Here is a 19,744-nt window from a genome sequence, read left to right as displayed (position 1 = left end):
TCAACTAGGCAGAAACAGACTATAGAGAACCACCTTAACAGTTTTTAAGCGTGCAATTCTCTGTGAACTTAGAGGAATTTAAATATATTATGTTCTTTACATTATTTGAAGAAAGCATTAACAACAGTATACCAATAAGATTGTAGTAATAAGAATCCTTTGCTGTTAGGTTTAGTACTCTGTACTGTTAATGAAATTAATAAAGAAGGTACGATGGAATCTGAACAATGTGCTCCTGTATACTGGGACCGAATGCGTCCCTGATAAACGAGTTCTTTTAGATATGTCCAGAGCCAAATTTCGTATGTATTCTGATCAATTGAACTTCCAGACAATGCGCCTGGAAAATCTCTGGAATGCTGCGTTAAACAGATCTTTCACTCAGCGGATGCGATGAGGTGTTGGCCCAGCTAGCATGAAATCAGTGACTCCCGCACAGCTGCGCTCTTCCAAGATGGAATCACAAGCTGTACAAGGAGGCCCCGATAACGTCCGGACGTCGCGGTGAACCTGACAGCCTCTCTGAGTCTATTGTCCTCAAAGAAGGATGGAGCGCGAATAAAGGTGCTCGTAAATCCACATCACACAGTCACATACAGCGAGTATGGCTATTCGTGCACAATACGCGGTTTAACACTATACCAAATTTGGCAGTACTGTGCGTTCACTGCACCATCTAGGGTAAAATGTGCCTCGTCATTCCACAGAATGTTGCCCGGCTACATGTCATTAAATATTATCAGTGCGAGAAACCGAGAAGCAAATTCACAACATTGCTAAGGATCATGAGGTTTCAGTTGCTGCACCGCTTGGATCTTGTACGGATACCAGTGTAAAATAGACTGCAAAACGTTCCGTACTGTTGACCGTGGGATGGGCAGTTCCCGTGACACTGCACGGGCACTAGCACTACCTGAGTCTCTCATGGTCAGTTACAACAACAGCAACCTCGTCAATACCTTCCGCCTGGGTAGAGCGCCTTCCTCCTCCAGGTACCACACAACCCTCACCCGTGTTTTCCAATTTCATTATTATCTTGTTTAAATCATTTAATGACATCGGACATCTCCTCGGACCTTTCAGTCAGCAATAATCTTTCATTGCAGGACTGTAACGGGTGCCGTTCACATAAAACACTTTCACTAACAGCATACGATCTATTCTCGGTAGCCATACTGTTCACTCACGCTATTATTGTCAAATGAGAGCGTGGATGTCTTATCATCACACGGTGTGCAGCAGCAGATTTGCACCTGGTGGCCAAAACTGAAAATAAGTTTTCTTTCGGCATAAATCGGTTCCCCATTAACACATCAGCATATCTATCTAGTTTTGCTACCATACGATTATTACAACCCACACTCGACCTACGTGAATGTTTGCACCTTAATGATAGTCACGCTGTATCTTCAATATTGAATTTCAATGCAATGATATTCTTGCACATTCAGGCTAGATCGCAATACGTTCAAGAGCCCTTTTCAAGCACGAGAACGTATGAACCATGGATGAAGGCCAACAGGCAGATTCCATATTGATAAATTTCCAGAAAGTGTTTGACCCAGTACCACACTACAGACTGCTCAAAAATGTCCTAAAATGCGGAATAAACTCAAACAAACGTTCATCACGTGGAGAGGAGCGAAACCTGGTAGTCAAGGGAAGGCAGGGTTCGGTTACGATTGTGGACGCGGCCGTAATCAGTCACTATTGATTGCATTTTACAGTTACACAAAATTTATTTTAAACCAGTAATTCGAAACTCAACGATAAATAAAAATACCAAGAGTTATTAATGAAGGAATAAACAACTGTGTAAATAATAGTGTTTTCAGTGAGTTCCAAATTTAGGAACTCGCTATTAAATACAGATACAGCAGATAATGTTTCAAAAGCAATCAACTGTCTTACACGACAGGAATGGCAATAAATTAAGAATTGTTCAAAACTCGCTCCAACCTACAAATTATAGGCATTGAAATATTAAAGGCAAGTCGCCACAAACACAGCAGAAGACATCAGACGCCAGGAAAGATAGTAAATAAGGTTTTAAAGGATTACTGCGTAAACACAAGTACTAAATTAGAATTTTAAGGCAAGTGACCACAATCACGGCTGAAGGCCTTACACGCCAAGAATGGCAATAAATTAAGAATTGTTTAAGAACTCGCAACAATTTACAACTAACAGGTATTGAAATACTAAAGGCAAGTCGCCACAAACACAGCAGAAGGCATCAGACAACAGGAATGGCAGTAAATAAGGTTTTAGGGCTTACTGATAAAATACAAATACCAAATTAGAATTTTAAGGCAAATGACCACAATCACGGCTGAAGGCCTTACACGCCAGGAACGACAATAATTTAAAAAACTTACAAACCTGCTGTAAAACAAGCAACTGATCACCAAACGGGTGAACTAAGATGATGGTAAACTTTGTAACACAACCCTTAATATCCAATGAACACTACACTGCTAAATTTATTCCAGAAGGCGAGCAGAACTGTTAACTAGAGATATATAACCTTTAATGTAGGCATTAGAAGATATTGTAAAAATTAATACAATAATAAAACACAAGGACCAGTACATACGTTCCTTAAAGGGTACTGAGGCAGATTATACCGGCAGAAGGCGTGGGCTGAAGGAGCGTTACACTGAACTACCGGGAATCAAACCTTTTAGAACACACGTGTCTTGCAAGAACCGAGGGGCCACAGATGGTGCTCCAGGAATCGACCTCTGAGTAGGTCAGGTCAGAAACACTTTCGCGAGCGATGAGAAAGACAGCCACGAGTTACATTCACATCACAACATGGTAACTCAGACTAGTGCCAGTCCAACGAAAGGGTAATGCTAATATCGCTTAAGCTACCTGACGTCCTATAACCAATGCAACGATGGAACTCCACGCCAAAGCTGGAACCGGTGGTCAGGACTACGTCCTCAGAATTCTGTGTTTAGAGCGTCCGAAAGGAGAAAGGAACAACTACTACCAGAGTAGAAGAAACACCAGCCCACTACAACCAAGAAAGCAGTCAAAACTACACGCCTTACCGGACAGCAGCAGCAAGGAGAGGAAACGTACACTGCCATTACATACACAAAGTGTGGTATGAATAGCTACGATGCCACAACGTAGTTCCGCTCTGCTAGGTTGGCACTACGGGAGACACCGACGACAGCACCCTCTAGCCGGCGCTGTCGAGGTCTACGAGCTGCGCTACAGATTCTGCCCATTTCATCAGGTGCAGACAGCCAGGACACTTCGCTTCAAGGTCGCACCACCTTGCAAATTATGTAATATGTTTGCATATGTTTATCCATTAGTAAAGGTGCTTAAACCGTATTTGCAGTTCCGAGAGATTAGTACCTTTTCCTGTTCCTGTTTCTTTCCCACGCGCCGCCTCCCAGGCGGGATACAAAACTAACCTCCATGGCAGGTAACTGGGGCGTTAGCGGCCATCAGGCAAGAAAAATTACCGCTGGTTGAACTTAACAAATTGTAACAAGTTGAACGCATTAAATAGTAGTAAGAAGTCTAGGAAAGCTAATCAGATCCGGCTTCCCCAAGTACTCTATTCACTGCTCTTCGCGTCGGCGACACTACGAGTAGCAACAGGAACCCAAGTCACTGGAGAATCGCGAGATATCACAATGGTGGAGGTTTCTCTACTTGGATTGAAATGCACTCATCTTAAAGCTTGCTGGATCCGGTTTACGACGAGGTCGTGCACCCTCGTGACCACAGGCCTTCCATCCGGCAGTCCACGCGTGCCGCCAGCGGTCCTGGCGTGTTCTGGCACTGTGCGGACCTGGCTCCTCCTGAGTTCCCAACCGAACTGGCCCACTCACACCGCCCGGAAAAAACAACGACGTCACCCCAAAGATAGGGCAACTGTTACTACATATCGATAACCGTCGTTGCTGCCACTAGCGAACAGCAACGCTTGCGAAAGCGAGTGGCGTCAGTGAACACGAGAAGAAGACAAACGACCGCAATCATGCCAACTAAACGATAACCGTCTAGCCTCCAACAGAGGGCGCAAACCTACAAACAGCACCAACGCGAGGCGCAGCACGGCTCAAGGAGAGTCTCCTAATGCTCTTGTGCGCACTGCACCAACACAAGGCAGCGGACTTCACAGCGCAAGGGAGCGCAAGGAGCGCAAAAGTGTCGGCCTCGGAGTTAATGAAGTACTGTTACAACTGCTAAAGCGATTCTGACACTACATGAAGCGCTAGAAATACACTATCTGATCAAAAACATGCGACCTACCACTAGGCTACGGCAGATGCCAGTGTGAGACAATGTGCAGAGTAGAGAGGCAATTAGAGCAGAATCGATCGGTCACGAGATTTCAGTGACCTCGAATGTTGAGTATTCATTCGATGTCAACCAAGTAACAAATCCATCACGGACGTTTAATGTGTTCTAATGCCGCCCAATTCGACTGCTGCTAGTGTGACTGTAAAGTGCGAACAAGAACGGACAACCACAGGTGACCGAAGGCCCGGTAGACTTCATGTACCGTCTGACAAGGACCGTCAAGTATTGCGCAGGGTGGTTGTGAAAAAATCACATGAAATCAGTAGAAGGAATCACTTACGAGTTTCGTAGTGATATCAGCAGTCCAGCTTGCACGATCGCTGCGCCTAGGGAGTTAAAAATAATGTGGTTCAGTGATACAGTGCTGGAGCACCTGCTCATGTGCCACGTTTTTCCACAGACAATGCCAAGCGGCGCTTGACACGATGTAAAGAGCGAAGAAGGTGACTGGAAACGAGTGATTTGGAATGATGAATCACACTGTAGCTTCTCGAAATTCGGTGGAAGGGTTTGGGTCAGACGAATTCCTGGAGAACGTGCGTAACGTAACAAACTATTACGAGTTGTCACCTTGCGGAGCCGGAAGGAAAGATGTTCGGTTTTCACACTCGCACAGCTGATGTTGGCTAGTGGACCGGGTGAGCGGTGTACTTGAACGCTGCGTGCAGAACGTTACACATGCTCTCTATGAATGTGAAGATGTACTATTAAATATTAATCGATCTTTCCCATAGTTTGTATACCAAATTCTATGGATATCACAACCATACCATGACTAACTTCTATACTTAATAAAGATTTTACCAAAACACATAATTAGCGTGCCGATATTTTCAAACTGAGTTAGGCACTGTAAGGTATTCGTCTATAGCATCAATTGGAACTACAGCTGAGAGGATAATCTAATTTCCTGAAGTTTTCTTTAGTTTCATTCTTGACATTATTGAAAGTACAGTGGAAAATTATTATTTCATTGTGTTTTGGTTGTGTGAATGTTTTGGAGAGATTGAGATAATGAATGGAGAAAGTACTTTGAGAGATAATGTGATATTTTATTAAAACTGTGAGATTGTAAGCTTGAGAAAGTTGTTGTGTAATAGGCGAATTTGTGACTTATTTCCGAGTGAGATTGATTTTGTAGAAGGGAGCCATAAGGACCGTGGAGTATTACATTTATTAGTAATTTATTTTGTGAAAGCTATCGTATTTTGTTTTCAATAAATTTTATTTAGTTTCGGAATTACGAAATTACTGGCCTAAATTACTGAATGGCTGACATTAGAAATACTGCGCTTAAAGTAGTGCTCAAGATGATTCGATTGGCTGCTTAACATACAAGCCAATACGAATTTAGTGTTTCCCGTGCGTTTGAGTAGGGCTTTACGCGTAAGATCTATGAGTCAATACAGGTTCTCGGGAGCCGTCTTCTGGTAAACACTTACGTAAAACCGCGTTAATCAGATTTGTACTAAAATGAATAAATTCGCGCTTTTGATCTGCTCTCGTGTAGATGACGAAATGCGACTAATGTATTGAACATTCTATGGAAGATTGAGCTTTGGAAGTGGTTTAGTTTAGGAGGTTTTGCCTGTGAACATTTCAGGTCGTACATAAGCTCCTCGTGGTGTGTTCCGTGCAATTTACGAGACATTATGGCGAGCACTTCTTCACAAGAAACCTATTTAACTCCCATTTGAGGGGCTTATTTCAATAGTGCTACAAGTCCATTACCTCCGCTTTTCTGCCTATAATACTTCTGCAATTAAAGACCCAAACAAACAGAAAGAAAGGTTCATCTCTAGCAAGAAGCCATATGCTTGGATATTTCTGATATCTCAACTGCAGATTTTTCAGCGCTCATTTAACTTTAGGACTCTGTACCTCACAATGAGCAAATATGGACTTGTACCACTACTGAAGTAAGCCCTTCATGTAGTCGCGGATCAGTGACTGTTTTGTTGTTGTTGTTGTGGTCTTCAGTCCTGAGACTGGTTTGATGCAGCTCTCCATGCTACTCTATCCTGTGCAAGCTTTTTCATCTCCCAGTACCTACTGCAACCTACATCCTTCTGAATCTGCTTAGTGTATTCATCTCGTGGTCTCCCTCTACGATTTTTACCCTCCACGCTGCCCTCCAATACTAAATTGGTGATCCCTTGATGCCTCAGAACATGCCCTACCAACCGATCCCTTCTTCTGGTCAAGTTGTGCCACAAACTTCTCTTCTCCCCAATCCTATTCAATACTTCCTCATTAGTTACATGATCTACCCATCTAATCTTCAGCATTCTTCTGTAGCACCACATTTCGAAAGCTTCTATTCTCTTCTTGTCTAAACTATTTATCGTCCATGTTTCACTTCCATACATGGATACACTCCATACGAATACTTTCAGAAATGACTTCCTGACACTTAAATCAATACTGGATGTTAACAAATTTCTCTTCTTCAGAAACGCTTTCCTTGCCATTGCCAGTCTACATTTTATATCCTCTCTACTTCGACCATCATTAGTTATTTTGCTCCCCAAATAGCAAAACTCCTTTACTACTTTAAGTGCCTCATTTCCTAATCTAATTCCCTCAGCATCACCCGACTTAATTAGACTACATTCCATTATCCTTGTTTTGCTTTTGTTGATGTTCATCTTATATCCTCCTTTCAAGACACTGTCCATTCCATTCAACTGCTCTTCCAAGTCCTTTGCTGTCTCTGACAGAATTACAATGTCATCGGCGAACCTCAAAGTTTTTATTTCTTCTCCATGAATTTTAATACCTACTCCGAATTTTTCTTTTGTTTCCTTTACTGCTTGCTCAATATACAGATTGAACAACATCGGGGAGAGGCTACAACCCTGTCTTACTCCCTTCCCAACCACTGCTTCCCTTTCATGTCCCTCGACTCTTATAACTGCCATCTGGTTTCTGTACAAATTGTAAATAGCCTTTCGCTCCCTGTATTTTATACGACGTTTAAAATATCGGGTCAGACTAAATACTTGTAGCTGAGAAGGATTTCTTAGCCATTTTCTATGTTTTTAAAAGCAATGAACGGATCTTACAGGAAATTTTAGACATTTTTCGAACGAGTCACGCAAGAATCCCAAACGCCCCATAGTTTAATCAACTTTCAGATACTGCCCATATGCAGGAGTTATGTGGCCTTTGCGTGGTAGCTATTTAGTCGAAATTTTGGCAACGCTGCTTTTGTGGTCTAAACCAATATCTAACATCGTAGAGTGAATGAGCAGACAAACTGAAGCCTATCCAGGTAGGTGGACAGATTGTTTAAATGATAGTGAGAGAATAACCCGTCCCGTCGCACTTTGCCTGCTATCACATGTAGTGCCACTTGTCTAGAATGTAGGTGGTGGTGTTAGGGTATGAGGGTGTTTCTCTTTGTTAGGTTATTCTCTACTTATTGCTCCTAAGAAAGCGATAAATGCGGAAAATATGAACACATTTTACTGTATTGTGTGTTGTGTGTAGTAGACGAACATTTGCGACGAGATGTCTGTATCAACATGAAAATGCAGCCTGTCATAAAGCAAAATCCGTCAGGCAATGGTTTGCGCATACCATAATCGCCGAAATGGACTGGCCTTCACCAAGTCCTGACCTCAGTCCAGAGAAACTCTACTGGGATGAGTTGGGACTTCAGCTTCGTTCCACACTCCAGCATTCAACACCAATACCTTCTCTGGTTTCGGCTCTTGAGGGAGAATGGACTGCAGTTCCTCCACAGACATTCAGACACCTCACTAGAAGTGTTCCCAGAAGAGGTCAGGCCGTCAAGGTGGGGAAGGGTTGGACACACCCCATGTTATCCTCCGCTCAAAGGTGTCTCGATACTTTATGCACTGCCAAGTCTATCGTCCTTGCAAAAACAAAGCGTGAAATTAAGCTTCTAAATGAATGACATGATCTCCATCACTCGGCCAGTAGGACATCAGCGGTACAACGCACACAACGTTCATACAACCCTGGCAGACTTTCAGAAAGGCCCCTAGGAAGGTTGTTTGTTCAACTGTAACGTCGTAATGGCACGACTTCCGCTAATGTCGTCAAAGCGTTGACCCTTGGTGTGAATTTCTGCTCTTTCTCGTTTTGTAATAGGTTGATATTGGTAACACCAAGTCTCATCACGCCTGTTAATATTTTGCTTCTTTAGGGCCAGAAGCATAACACGTGTCATAACGACATGATTATCTACATCTACATCCATACTCCACAAGCCACCTGACGATGTGTGGCGGAGGGTACTTTGAGTACATCTATCGGTTCTCCCTTCTATTCCAGTCTCGTATTGTTCGTGTGGGCTCTAATCTCTCTGATTTTATTAAAAAAAATGTTCAAATGCGTGTGAAATCTTATGGGACTTAACTGCTAAGGTCATCAGTCCCTAAGCTTACCCACTACTTAACCTAAATTATCCTAAGAACAAACACACACACCCATGCACTCGAACCTCCGTCGGGACCAGCTTCACAGTCCATGACTGCAGCGCCAAGACCGCTCGGCTAACCCCGCGCGGCCTGATTTTATCCTCATGGTCTCTTCGCGAGATATACGTAGGAGGGAGCAATATACTGCTTGACTCCTCGGTGAAGGTATGTTCTAGAAACTTCAACAAATGCCCGTACCGAGTTACTGAGCGTCTCTCTTGCAGAGTCTTCCACTAGAGTTTATCTATCATCTCCGTAACGCTTTCGCGATTGCTAAATGATCCTATAACGAAGCGCGCTGCTCTCCGTTCAATCTTCTCTATCTCTTCTATCAACTTTATGTGGTACGGATCCCACACCGGTGAGCAGTATTCAAACAGTGGGCGAACAAGTGTACTGTAACCTACTTCCTTTGTTTTCGGACTGCATTTCCTTAGGATTCTTCCAATGAATCTCAGTCTGGCATCTGCTTTACAGACGATTAACTTGATATGATCACTCCATTTTGAATCACTCCTAATGTCTACTCCCAGATAATTTATGGAACTAACTGCTTCCAGTTGCTGACCTGCTATATTGTAGCTGAATGATAAAGGATCTTTCTTTCTATGTATTCGCAGCACACTACACTTGTCGACATTGAGATTCAATTGCCATTCTCTGCACCATGCGTCAATTCGTTGCATATCCTCATGCGTTTCAGTACAATTTTCCATTGTTACAACCTCTCAATATACCACAGCATCATCCGCAAAAAGCCTCAGTGAACTTCCGATGTCATCCACAAGGTCATTTATGTATATTGTGAATAGCAACGGTCCTACGACACGCCCCTGCGGCACGCCTGAAATTACTCTTACTTCGGAAGACTTCTCTCCATTGAGAATGACATGCTGCGTTCTGTTATCTAGGAACTCTTCCATCGAATCACACAATTGGTCTGATATTCCATATGCCCTTACTTTGTTCATTTAACGACTGTGGGGAAGTGCATCAAACGGCTTGAGGAAGTCAAGAAACACAGCATCTACCTGGGAACCCGTGTCTATGGCCCTCTGAGTCTCGTGGACGAGTAGCGCGAGCTGGGTTTCAGACGATCGTGTTTTTCGAAACCCATGCTGATTCCTACAGAGTAGATTTCAAGTCTCCAGAAAAGTCATTGTACTCGAACATAATACGTGTTCCAAAATTCTACTATCAGTGTAGATGCAACAAATAGCTGCTTACAATTAGTAATCTTTATTCATGACGGTCTGTTTCGGCTTTATCGCCATTTTTAAGTAGGTCTATATTGATGCGACGTGCATATTACGTCGTTAGTATTATAACCGTCACTGTTTTAATAAGGTGGTAAATGATTTCAATATGTTTCAAATAAAATGTCAATTACGATGTGACAGTAGTCTTACGACATAATAGTGGAACTAACAATTCACTAACTGTCGTGAATAAAGATTATTTATTAATAGCAGCTATTTGCTGCATCTGCTGTAGTAACCTGTTAATTTTCTGCAGAAATGAAACTGTCCATGTTTTCCATTTAAATCGAATCGCGTCCACGTGACGTATTTGTTCGTGAATCAAGGTAATCGGGACAAACTGTGCACACACTTTTCTCTTTTTGAAAATATTCTGGAGAATGTATTCAACACTTTATTTCGAGACGTTATTACATTGCAATTTCAGATGCAACAACACGTCCGCATGTCAACTACTTAACACTGCCTCTTCACAAATTACATGTCTAATGGTCGTCTGTTGTGTACAGCTGTTAGTTCAAGCCCTCTTCGTAGGTACTGAGCTGACTTGTGTTATACTCCATGCATAAAATCAGTCTCGGAACTTTCTTGACGGATCGTGTATAGTCTGTTGTGGCTGGAATCTGTATTAATTCTGCTGGCACGCTACCTACGCTAACAATTGAGTAACAAGGCACGTAAGCACTCAGGTTAATGAATCCTAAGCAGATACAAATATAACAACTGGGCTGGTGCATAACTTCGTAGCATTTTTTCCACAAGTCAAGTCATAAGTTTAAGAAATACCACAGATACACATAACAGAGGCTTTTGGTATCAAGAATATATTCTCCTTCACTGTTTACAACAGTCTACCAACGCTGGGTAACTTTTCGATTCCTCAACTGTTGAGATCTGAAGGGGACTGCTCTGGGTTCAATTGTTGAGATAAACGATACACCTGTGGATACGACAGTATGGCGATGACGAATACACGCTTCCAATGTGGGTTCACCGCGATGTCGCCAATCACGGACGCGACCATCGTGATGCTGTAAACAGACCTGGATTCATCCGAAAAAATGTCGTTTTGCCATTCGTGCACCCAGGTTCGTCGTTGAGTACACCATCGCAGGCGCTCCTGTCTGAGATGCAGCGTCAAGGGTAACCGCAGCCATGGTCTCCGAGCTGATAGTCCATGCTGCTGCAAACGTCGTCGAAGTGTTCGTGCAGATGGTTTTTGTCTTGCAAACGTTCCCGTCTGTTGACTCAGGGATCGAGACGTGGCTGCACAATCCGTTACAGCCATGCGGATAAGATGCCTGTCATCTCGACTGTTAGTTATACGAGGCCGTTGGGATCCAGCACGGCGTTCCGTATTACCGTCGTGAACCCACCGATTCCATATTCTACTAACAGTCATTGGATCTCGAACAACGCGAGGAGCAGTGTCGCGATACGATAAACCGCAATTGCGATAGGCTACAATTCGACCTTTATCAAAGTCGGAAACGTGATGGTACGCATTTCTCCTTCTTACACGAGGCATCACAACAACGTTTCACGATGCAACGCCGATCAACTGCTGTTTGTGTATGAGAAATCGGTTGGAAACTTTCCTCACATCGGCACATTGTAGGTGTCGCCACCGGCGGCAAACCTTGTGTGAATTCTCTGAAAAGCTAATCATTTGCATATCACAGCACCTTCTTCCTGTCAGTTAAATTTCACGTCTGTAGCAAGTCATCTTCGTGGTGTAGGAATTTTAATGGCCAGTAGTGTAGTAATTGCTAAATAAAACCATAGCGCCGGCTGGGTTGGCCGAGCGGTTCTAGGCGCTACAATCTGGAACCGTTCGACCGCTACGGTCGCAGGTTCGAATCCTGCCCCGGGCATGGATGTGTGTGATGTCCTTAGGTTAGTTAGGTTTAAGTAGTTCTATGTTCTAGGGGACTGATGACCTCAGAAGTTAAGTCCCACAGTGCTCAGAGCCAAACCAATAGCAATCGGAATACCAGCAAATCAGAAACCCTGTGAATTTGTGCCCAGTCTAATACCTGAGGTTTAGTATCGCTTTAGAACTACCATTCATCCAGTAACAGCGGTAGTAATGTGTAGCTTTCAGTGAAGATCCCACCAGACTGCTAGTTTGCGATGAGAACGAACGTTTCCCCAGTGCATCCGTCATCGCCATACTGTCCCAGCACCTGGCGTGACGGTCTGAAGTGCTGTCTTTCATCCAGCTGGGGAACTCCTCGTGCGCCTCTGTCCCTCAATGTTTCGCCGCCCTTTTCGTTCCCGCGAACAAGTGCCTTAGTTGGGGGTCCGCACACAGCAGCAGCCGCCGAGCTGAAATACCTGGCACTCCCGTTGGCTCCCCTTGGGCTGCGTGCCTAACTAATTACAGGCAGTAAATTGGCTTTGGCAAGCGAGGCAGCGCGAGGGGAAAGTTGGCCGCCTCCCTCGCAGCGAACGCACGCGGCGCCGCGGTTTAAATTCCTCCCAGCTACGGGCAGAGTGTGAGAAGCAACAGCCAGCGCGGTGTGTACCTGTTCTCCAAGCTGCGAGACTGGGCTTAACGTTAGACCTGTGTGTAGCGTCGCGAGGGATGCTTTCAGGCAGATCTCGTTCATTCCTTTACTCTCTACGGACTTCATATACACTGACTCACCCATGTGCTTTGATAGCGACTTATCTTAGACTGAATACAGGAAATCCTACGTTTTTACCTTTTCTGTATTCACAGAAAGCTTTTATCAACTTTGCCTGGAACACTCTCTCTGAAATTTTGATGCTGGCAGGATCAAATGCAAGGAGTGAACAACTTGTAGTGATCGAAACCAGACTGCAAATATTAGAGTGGAAAAACACGACAGGGAAACCTTAGTTGAAAAGCGAGTGAGACAGATTTTTGAGTACACTTGAGCTAACTGTGAAGGAGAAATTCAAAGGAGGAGAGGAACTAAAATCATTGAAGGTTTGTTATGATTTTCTCACGGATGGTAAAGGGTTCGTAAGACCAGCTGAACGGAATCGATAGTGTCTTGAATAGAGGATGTAAGGTGACCACGAACAATAGTAAAACGAGGGTAATGGGGCAGAATATGATAATCTAATAATCATAGTTGACTGCAACGCGGTAATGGGTGAAGGATTAGAAGAACGATTTACAGTAGGATATGGAGTTAGTAACAGAAATGAGAGAGGTGAAAGATTAATTCTGTTCTGCTTAGAATTTCAGCTAGGAATAGCGAAGAAGCTAAAGTACGCTATAGTTTGGGAGACTCGTACAGAAGAATAAATGTGGAAAGAAGTGGGATCCTGAAATTCTGAGCAATGATAAAACTTATTGGAAATGGTCTGAATCTACAGAGCCTACCGCAATGAATACCACAGCAGGCAGCTCAGTTGAAGAGAACTAGACATCTCTGAAAGGGGAAACTACAGACGCTGAACAGGCAACATAGGTATAAGGAAGGCATCTGTGAAGAATCCTTGGATAACAGAAAATATTCTTCAGTTGATGGACGAAGGTGCAAGTACTAAAATCTCCAAGGAAATTCAGGAATATAAAAATGCAAGTCCCTGAGGGATCTAAATAAGTAAATGGGATTGAAACTAACTGATTAGGGTTTCCTATTTGGGTTTCCAAATAGCTAACGGTGACTGAATGAGAAAGGGTATAAAATTATGACTGAAAATAGCAAGCGAAGAGTTGCAGGGAGGTTTACTAACATCAAATATAAAGTTAAGGGTGAGGAAGTATTTTCTGAAAATACTATTCTGTATTATAAGTCAGTACGAAAGTGAAACACAGACGATAAGCAGAAAATAGTTTTATGAAATGTGGTGCTATAGAATAACGCTGAATTTTATGTGATTAGCTCGTATAATTAATGAAGGCACTGAACCTAAAGTGGGAGAAAAAAATTTGTCACTTGACTCTAAGGAAATGACCATCGATAGAACACATTCTGTGGCATCAGGGCAACGTTAATTTGGTAACGCAGGAAAATGTGTGGGGAAGACGGTGAAGAGAGGGTTGGCTGTAGTAAATAGGGTCAAAAATATTTCTGTTTAATTATGCAAAGAAGAGGGAGCTAGCACCCGGATATATTACTGTGGAGAGCTGAATGAAACTAGTTTTCGTAATGAAGATCTCAATAAGCAGTATGTTCTCAGTACTGCATTTATTACTGTTATCTATTTTTTACTGCTTGTTACAGAATGTTGTCAAGCCTTTGCTTACTGGACCGTTGTCTGACTGCAAACTTTAGGGAAACGAGAATACAAGAAACTAATTGTAGCGCTGCAGAAGGATTTAAAAAACAAGTTTCCAAGTGAAATGCGAAATGACGTGCGCTGGACGCAACAGAAGAGGACAGATGTCTACGGAAGTTTCTTACAAGAAAAACGATCATGTTACTGGAAATCTGGAGCTGTAAACGACAAGCATTGTTCATGACGTGGAGGACAGATTATCAGTGAAGTTTGGTAAACAAGGATTTGTAAATGAAATTTCATCATAAAGAATTGGTTTTGAAGTAGAGCAGTGAAACTGATGCAAGGTCCTTTATCATCTAACGGTACACTAATTCCTGATTCAGATTCTAAATCTGTCCACGCATTAAGAACAACGTGTAACAACTGCTGCTTCCGATCCACAACAGGATTAGTACACATGAATATACTTTAGCTGTCAACAAAAGAAAGAATGTATCAAAAGCATTCCAAGTTATCTTTTAAAATGCTTGCTTAGTTGAAGAGATTAATCAGAAACACAGATAGTTAATAATCGAAAGTAACCCCAGAGGATGTTGTAAACCATTTAGAGGTAGCATCATCGAAGTATCGGTCACATGAAGTCAGTTGTTCCCAACCTGGGGTTTTTACCCCTTGAGGAGTAAAGTGTAATTCTCTGAGGAGTGAAAACAAAAAGATTCCATTGTGTTTCGGTCACGAAACCAAATTATTCGTAATTACACACTTTTGTGGAGGCTACTGCTTATGAAATGTATGTACGAACAGCATATTTCTCGCATAAACCGCCCACTACACAGATACTTTGTATCTTGTATCCTGCATCCATGACAGTAACACTGAGACATATACGTCACAAACGCTTAAATATCTCATGAAATTGCCTTCTCCGAGTTGCACTTCCTGCTATAGATAAAAATTTGCTTCGTTATTGACTTCACAACAGTAAGCGAACTATTTGACAGCACAACAGCAACTATGTAATGGCTGCTGTACTGCTATAGGGCCTAAACTGTATTATTGCTATTATTAGTAGTAGCAGTATTATTTTAATTAGTGGCAGTGGCCAAACACAAAGCATTGGCTTAAACTGACCAGCCAAGTTAAGACGAAGACAGTGACTTTATTAGGCTGAACGTCTACTAAACCACTCATTTAAAATGATAAAAATTAAGCCTTAAAATAACCAAAGCGGCCTTGAAAATTAAAGAAGAAGGGCTCAAAGAAAACCCTAAAAAAAGACAAAAAACCGACTGGAATATATAAAATATTTTAAATACCACTACTATGACTGGTAAAGAAACACCCTGACAAATAATAAATGGTGGAAGTCATTATAAACAGCCACGTCTTAATATTAAGATACAGGAGTGGTAGACTTCCACGAGTAAGTGCGAGCACAATGCAGCAAAACCACTTACTTACGGGCTGTGTAGAACAACAGAAAGGTTACGGCGCCTTAATAAACCACTTCATAGGGCGCTAAGTTTCACAGTACGGAGACCACCTGCTACAAGTACCTTCCTACATGTAGCAGAGGGCTATGTAACATGATGTTAAGACCCTACAACGCGACCGTATCTAGATCAGTAGCTACGGTGAATAAATAACTTATATTAAATATAAAACTACAGTAGTGCACCACTACTAAATCCTCGAGAAATTGGTACCCTACTTCTGTGCAAGGCACCAATTAAATCCCGCCACAGAAGACGGTACAGCTACACTGTAAGTATATCTTCACACCAGTCAACCAAACGAACGCATCACGCTGGCAACAAAAATGCACCTTTCACAAAACACGTTTGAACTTTTGAAAACCTTAGAGACTCCAACAACCTGATTCAAAAGCACAACGGTCATTCCAGACTACAAGGTCCGCCGCCTCATCATGGACCCGATACCAAACGAAATACGCTCTGCAAAATGTATTCCAAAACCAATGCAGAAGCTGCTACAAACAGGAAGTCAAAAGCGTAAAGCCATTTCAGCTTACAATTGTTCGCAACGCTGTAACGATCGAGACCGACGCCCACCCACCTGGACAACGACAATTGGTAGCAAGCAACCAAGTAGGCACTAAGCAACCTTTTGGTCACTGTTACTCCTTACTAGAAATACGTCGTAGCGATAGAAAGCAGACTCCTTATTGCTGCAGTGTGCCATCAGGTGTTCATATTCTTGTACTAAAGGTGTACAGTTGCGAACTTAGAATGCAGCAGTTAAAACGCCCATAGCCATTTCTACAAGACTAGTGTCACGGTGTGCAACACACCAGCAAACATTCGGAGCAGATACCACGACTCAACGACGAGTTACACAGAACTGGACCTTATTTGTGGTCGAACGACCAGGATATCACAAGTAACGGCAACTAAATCACATAATAAGTGAAATCTTTTACAAACTCAGGACCACCATATTACAGCCACCTCCAACCAAGTACAGTAAAGCGGCACTCCGGCACTGCAGAGCCTCTAGATAATACTGTTACTGCACTACCCGCCGGTCACACACCGAAAAGGGAAACTCCCGATCGCAGCCCACTCAGACTTAGTGGTAACAGCATGAAAACAGGAAGAAGGTGCGAGGAGAAGCAAAATAGGAACAGTGAACGGTCCAAGCACAAAAAGTTCAACATACAACGGCGTGCAAGAGCCACGGTGTCGCTGTAAAGTGGTCAATGTCCTAAGCGGGAGAGCCATATTCAAAGCTCCCTCGTTCCAATTACATTTTTTTTTCGCTGTTCGTTGTATTCAAATTTGTGTCTGTGTCGTGGTGTAACGTCCGTTTGTAACAGAGAGGTGTAATGAAGGGACCTTTAATGAAAGTCGATTCTGCACAACCACTGCGTTAGCAGCCGAATGAAAGAGGCTTCGATTGGAAACCGCAAACCTTTGATGTCAAAGCGGCAAGTCAACCGAATCCTCTACCGGAAAGTTCGTCTGGCGTCTCACGCACGGCATTAGTGACAGTACGTGTGTCATATGACAGGAATCTCTTATCGACGCACCTAATTTGTACTTCAGGTGAGTGAGTGACATACTCCTCCTTGCCTGATTTAGGTGCTCGTATGAATGTTAATGTGATCACTCCGAAGGAAATGATGAAAACATAATAGTTTGTCACATAAGCTACAACAAACGAACGCAACAGTTTCACAATCACGCGGTTTCTCTGTGCTCCGTTAATACCCATGTTTTTAACGTTTTTGAAACTGCGTTCCGTTCTGGAAGTTTTGGCTTCTGTGGTGTCACCGCCAGACACCACACTTGCTAGGTGGTAGCCTTTAAATCGGCCGCGGTCCGTTAGTATACGTCGGACCCGCGTGTCGCCACTATCAGTGATTGCAGACCGAGCGCCGCCACACGGCAGGTCTAGAGAGACTTCCTAGCACTCGCCCCAGTTGTACAGCCGACTTTGCTAGCGATGGTTCACTGACAAATTACGCTCTCATTTGCCGAGACGATAGTTAGCTTAGCCTTCAGCTACGTCATTTGCTACGACCTAGCAAGGCGTCATTACCAGTTACCATTGATGCTGTAAAACATGTACCGTCAAGAGCGATGTTCACCAATTATGGATTAAAGTTAAGTATGCCAACAGATACGTACTATTTTTGCTAGTCTCATATCCCTGACCTGTTCCAGACCTCACGCCATCCTGCGTGAGCCTAAACGCGTGCCTTTCGGCTTCCTCTCATAGTGGATTGGCGCTCTTGCCAGTCCACAACAGCTCCTGGATTCCTTTACTGTAACGTAGTTCACACACGTTCTGTGAGACATCTATGTGATATGCCGCCTGCTCTCACTATTCACCACATTTACTTGCGATGGTAATGTATGCTCCCCACACGACTCGTATTCTCTAACCTGTGGGGTCCTGCCCACTCGTCTCTTATAGGGTGCCTAGAGGATGTTGCTTTCTAGGATAGCTATACAGCAATTCAAGAAAATCACATCGTGGGTTTTAATTACAATAAAGTAAATAGACAATAATTAACTTTGGGTCGTAAGCAAATGGCGACATGCAAATAATCAAAACCCATGTCGATGCAAGTTATCCACGGTCGCTCGTAAGTCACTGCTAACATTAATATCACTGCTCTTCTAGTCCTATCTGATAGTGACCGTCTTCTACTGTCCGGCCGAGGCTGGTAGGAGCGGCGCTTATATTCTCTTCGGATAGAGGCCGCTCCTGTCGTGGTGCGGTCCTAGTTAGCGTACTATTGGCTGACGTCGTCTCACAGCCTTCTCTGTTCTTGCGTTCTTCATCTACCTGTCAGCGCTTGTAGTTAAACCGGAAAATAACCAATGCCTACTATGACAACTGCCAAGACTAAAAAAAGAGAACAAACATTTCAGTGACAGGACGGACAGTTCATAACATTGGAAATTAAAAATAAATGTGAAGGGAAAGTTTTTAACCTGGCTCGGCCGCTTTGTGGTCCAACACCGTCACCAATTAACCACGACGCCTTCACTCGATGTTGCACTTCTTAGGATTGAACCGTTCACGGCTTCTACACTACCGGCCATTAAATCTGCTACATCAAGATGAAATGCAGATGATAAAGGGGTATTCATTGGACAAATATATTATACTAGAATTAACATGTGATTACATTTTCACGCAATTTGGATGCGTAGATCCTGAGAAATCAGTACACAGAACAACCACCTCTGGCCGCAATAACGGCCTTGATACGCCTGGGCATTGAGTCAAACAGAGCTTGGATGGTGTGTACAGGTACAGCTGCCCATGCAGCTTCAACCAGATACCACAGTTCATCACGAGTAGTGACTGGCGTATTGTGACGATCCAGTTGCTCGGCCACCATTGACCAGACGTTTTCAATTCGTGATGGCTTCAGTGATGCCCACCCTATCTGCTCCATCAAGTGTGAGGTTAAACCACCCATCAAACCTGAATTAACAGTAACCATCTTTCCTATTGATCACCCTATCCATCCAAATAATTACCCTGCCTGGCTCCCATGTGTCAAAGACATCTACATGTTCCCACCTACCTCTGTCCTCCAAAATACCCACCTCTTCCAACAACTGCATGCCCTACAAAATATTTCTCTTGCCGCCCTCTCTGTTTTCTACCTCAATACCCGGGCCACCAACTCATGAAACCAAGTCCACTTCATTTTCACCCACCTCTAAACCCTCATTTGAACCTCTCCATCCTCTCACACACACAACCCACTCCATAAGCTCCCATCATGGTGTGACAGCAATACAGTATCATATACCAAAATATCCACTACCTACCCACAAAAAAGGTCCTTTTCATGCATTCGCTTTCCCAATACAATTCCAATACATTCCTTAATGAAGTGTTCCTGTCCGCAGCTCTCGTTAGCATTCTCGCTTCCCACACCCGGGTTCCTGGGTTCGATTCCCGGCGGGGTCGGGGATTTTCTCTGCCTCGTGATGACTGGGTGTTGTGTGATGTCCT

Source organism: Schistocerca serialis, chromosome 8 (assembly GCF_023864345.2).
Source record: "Schistocerca serialis cubense isolate TAMUIC-IGC-003099 chromosome 8, iqSchSeri2.2, whole genome shotgun sequence".
NCBI classification, from domain to species: domain Eukaryota; kingdom Metazoa; phylum Arthropoda; class Insecta; order Orthoptera; family Acrididae; genus Schistocerca; species Schistocerca serialis.
The sequence above is the reverse complement of the archived record's forward strand: the minus strand, read 5'-3'. Positions refer to the sequence as shown.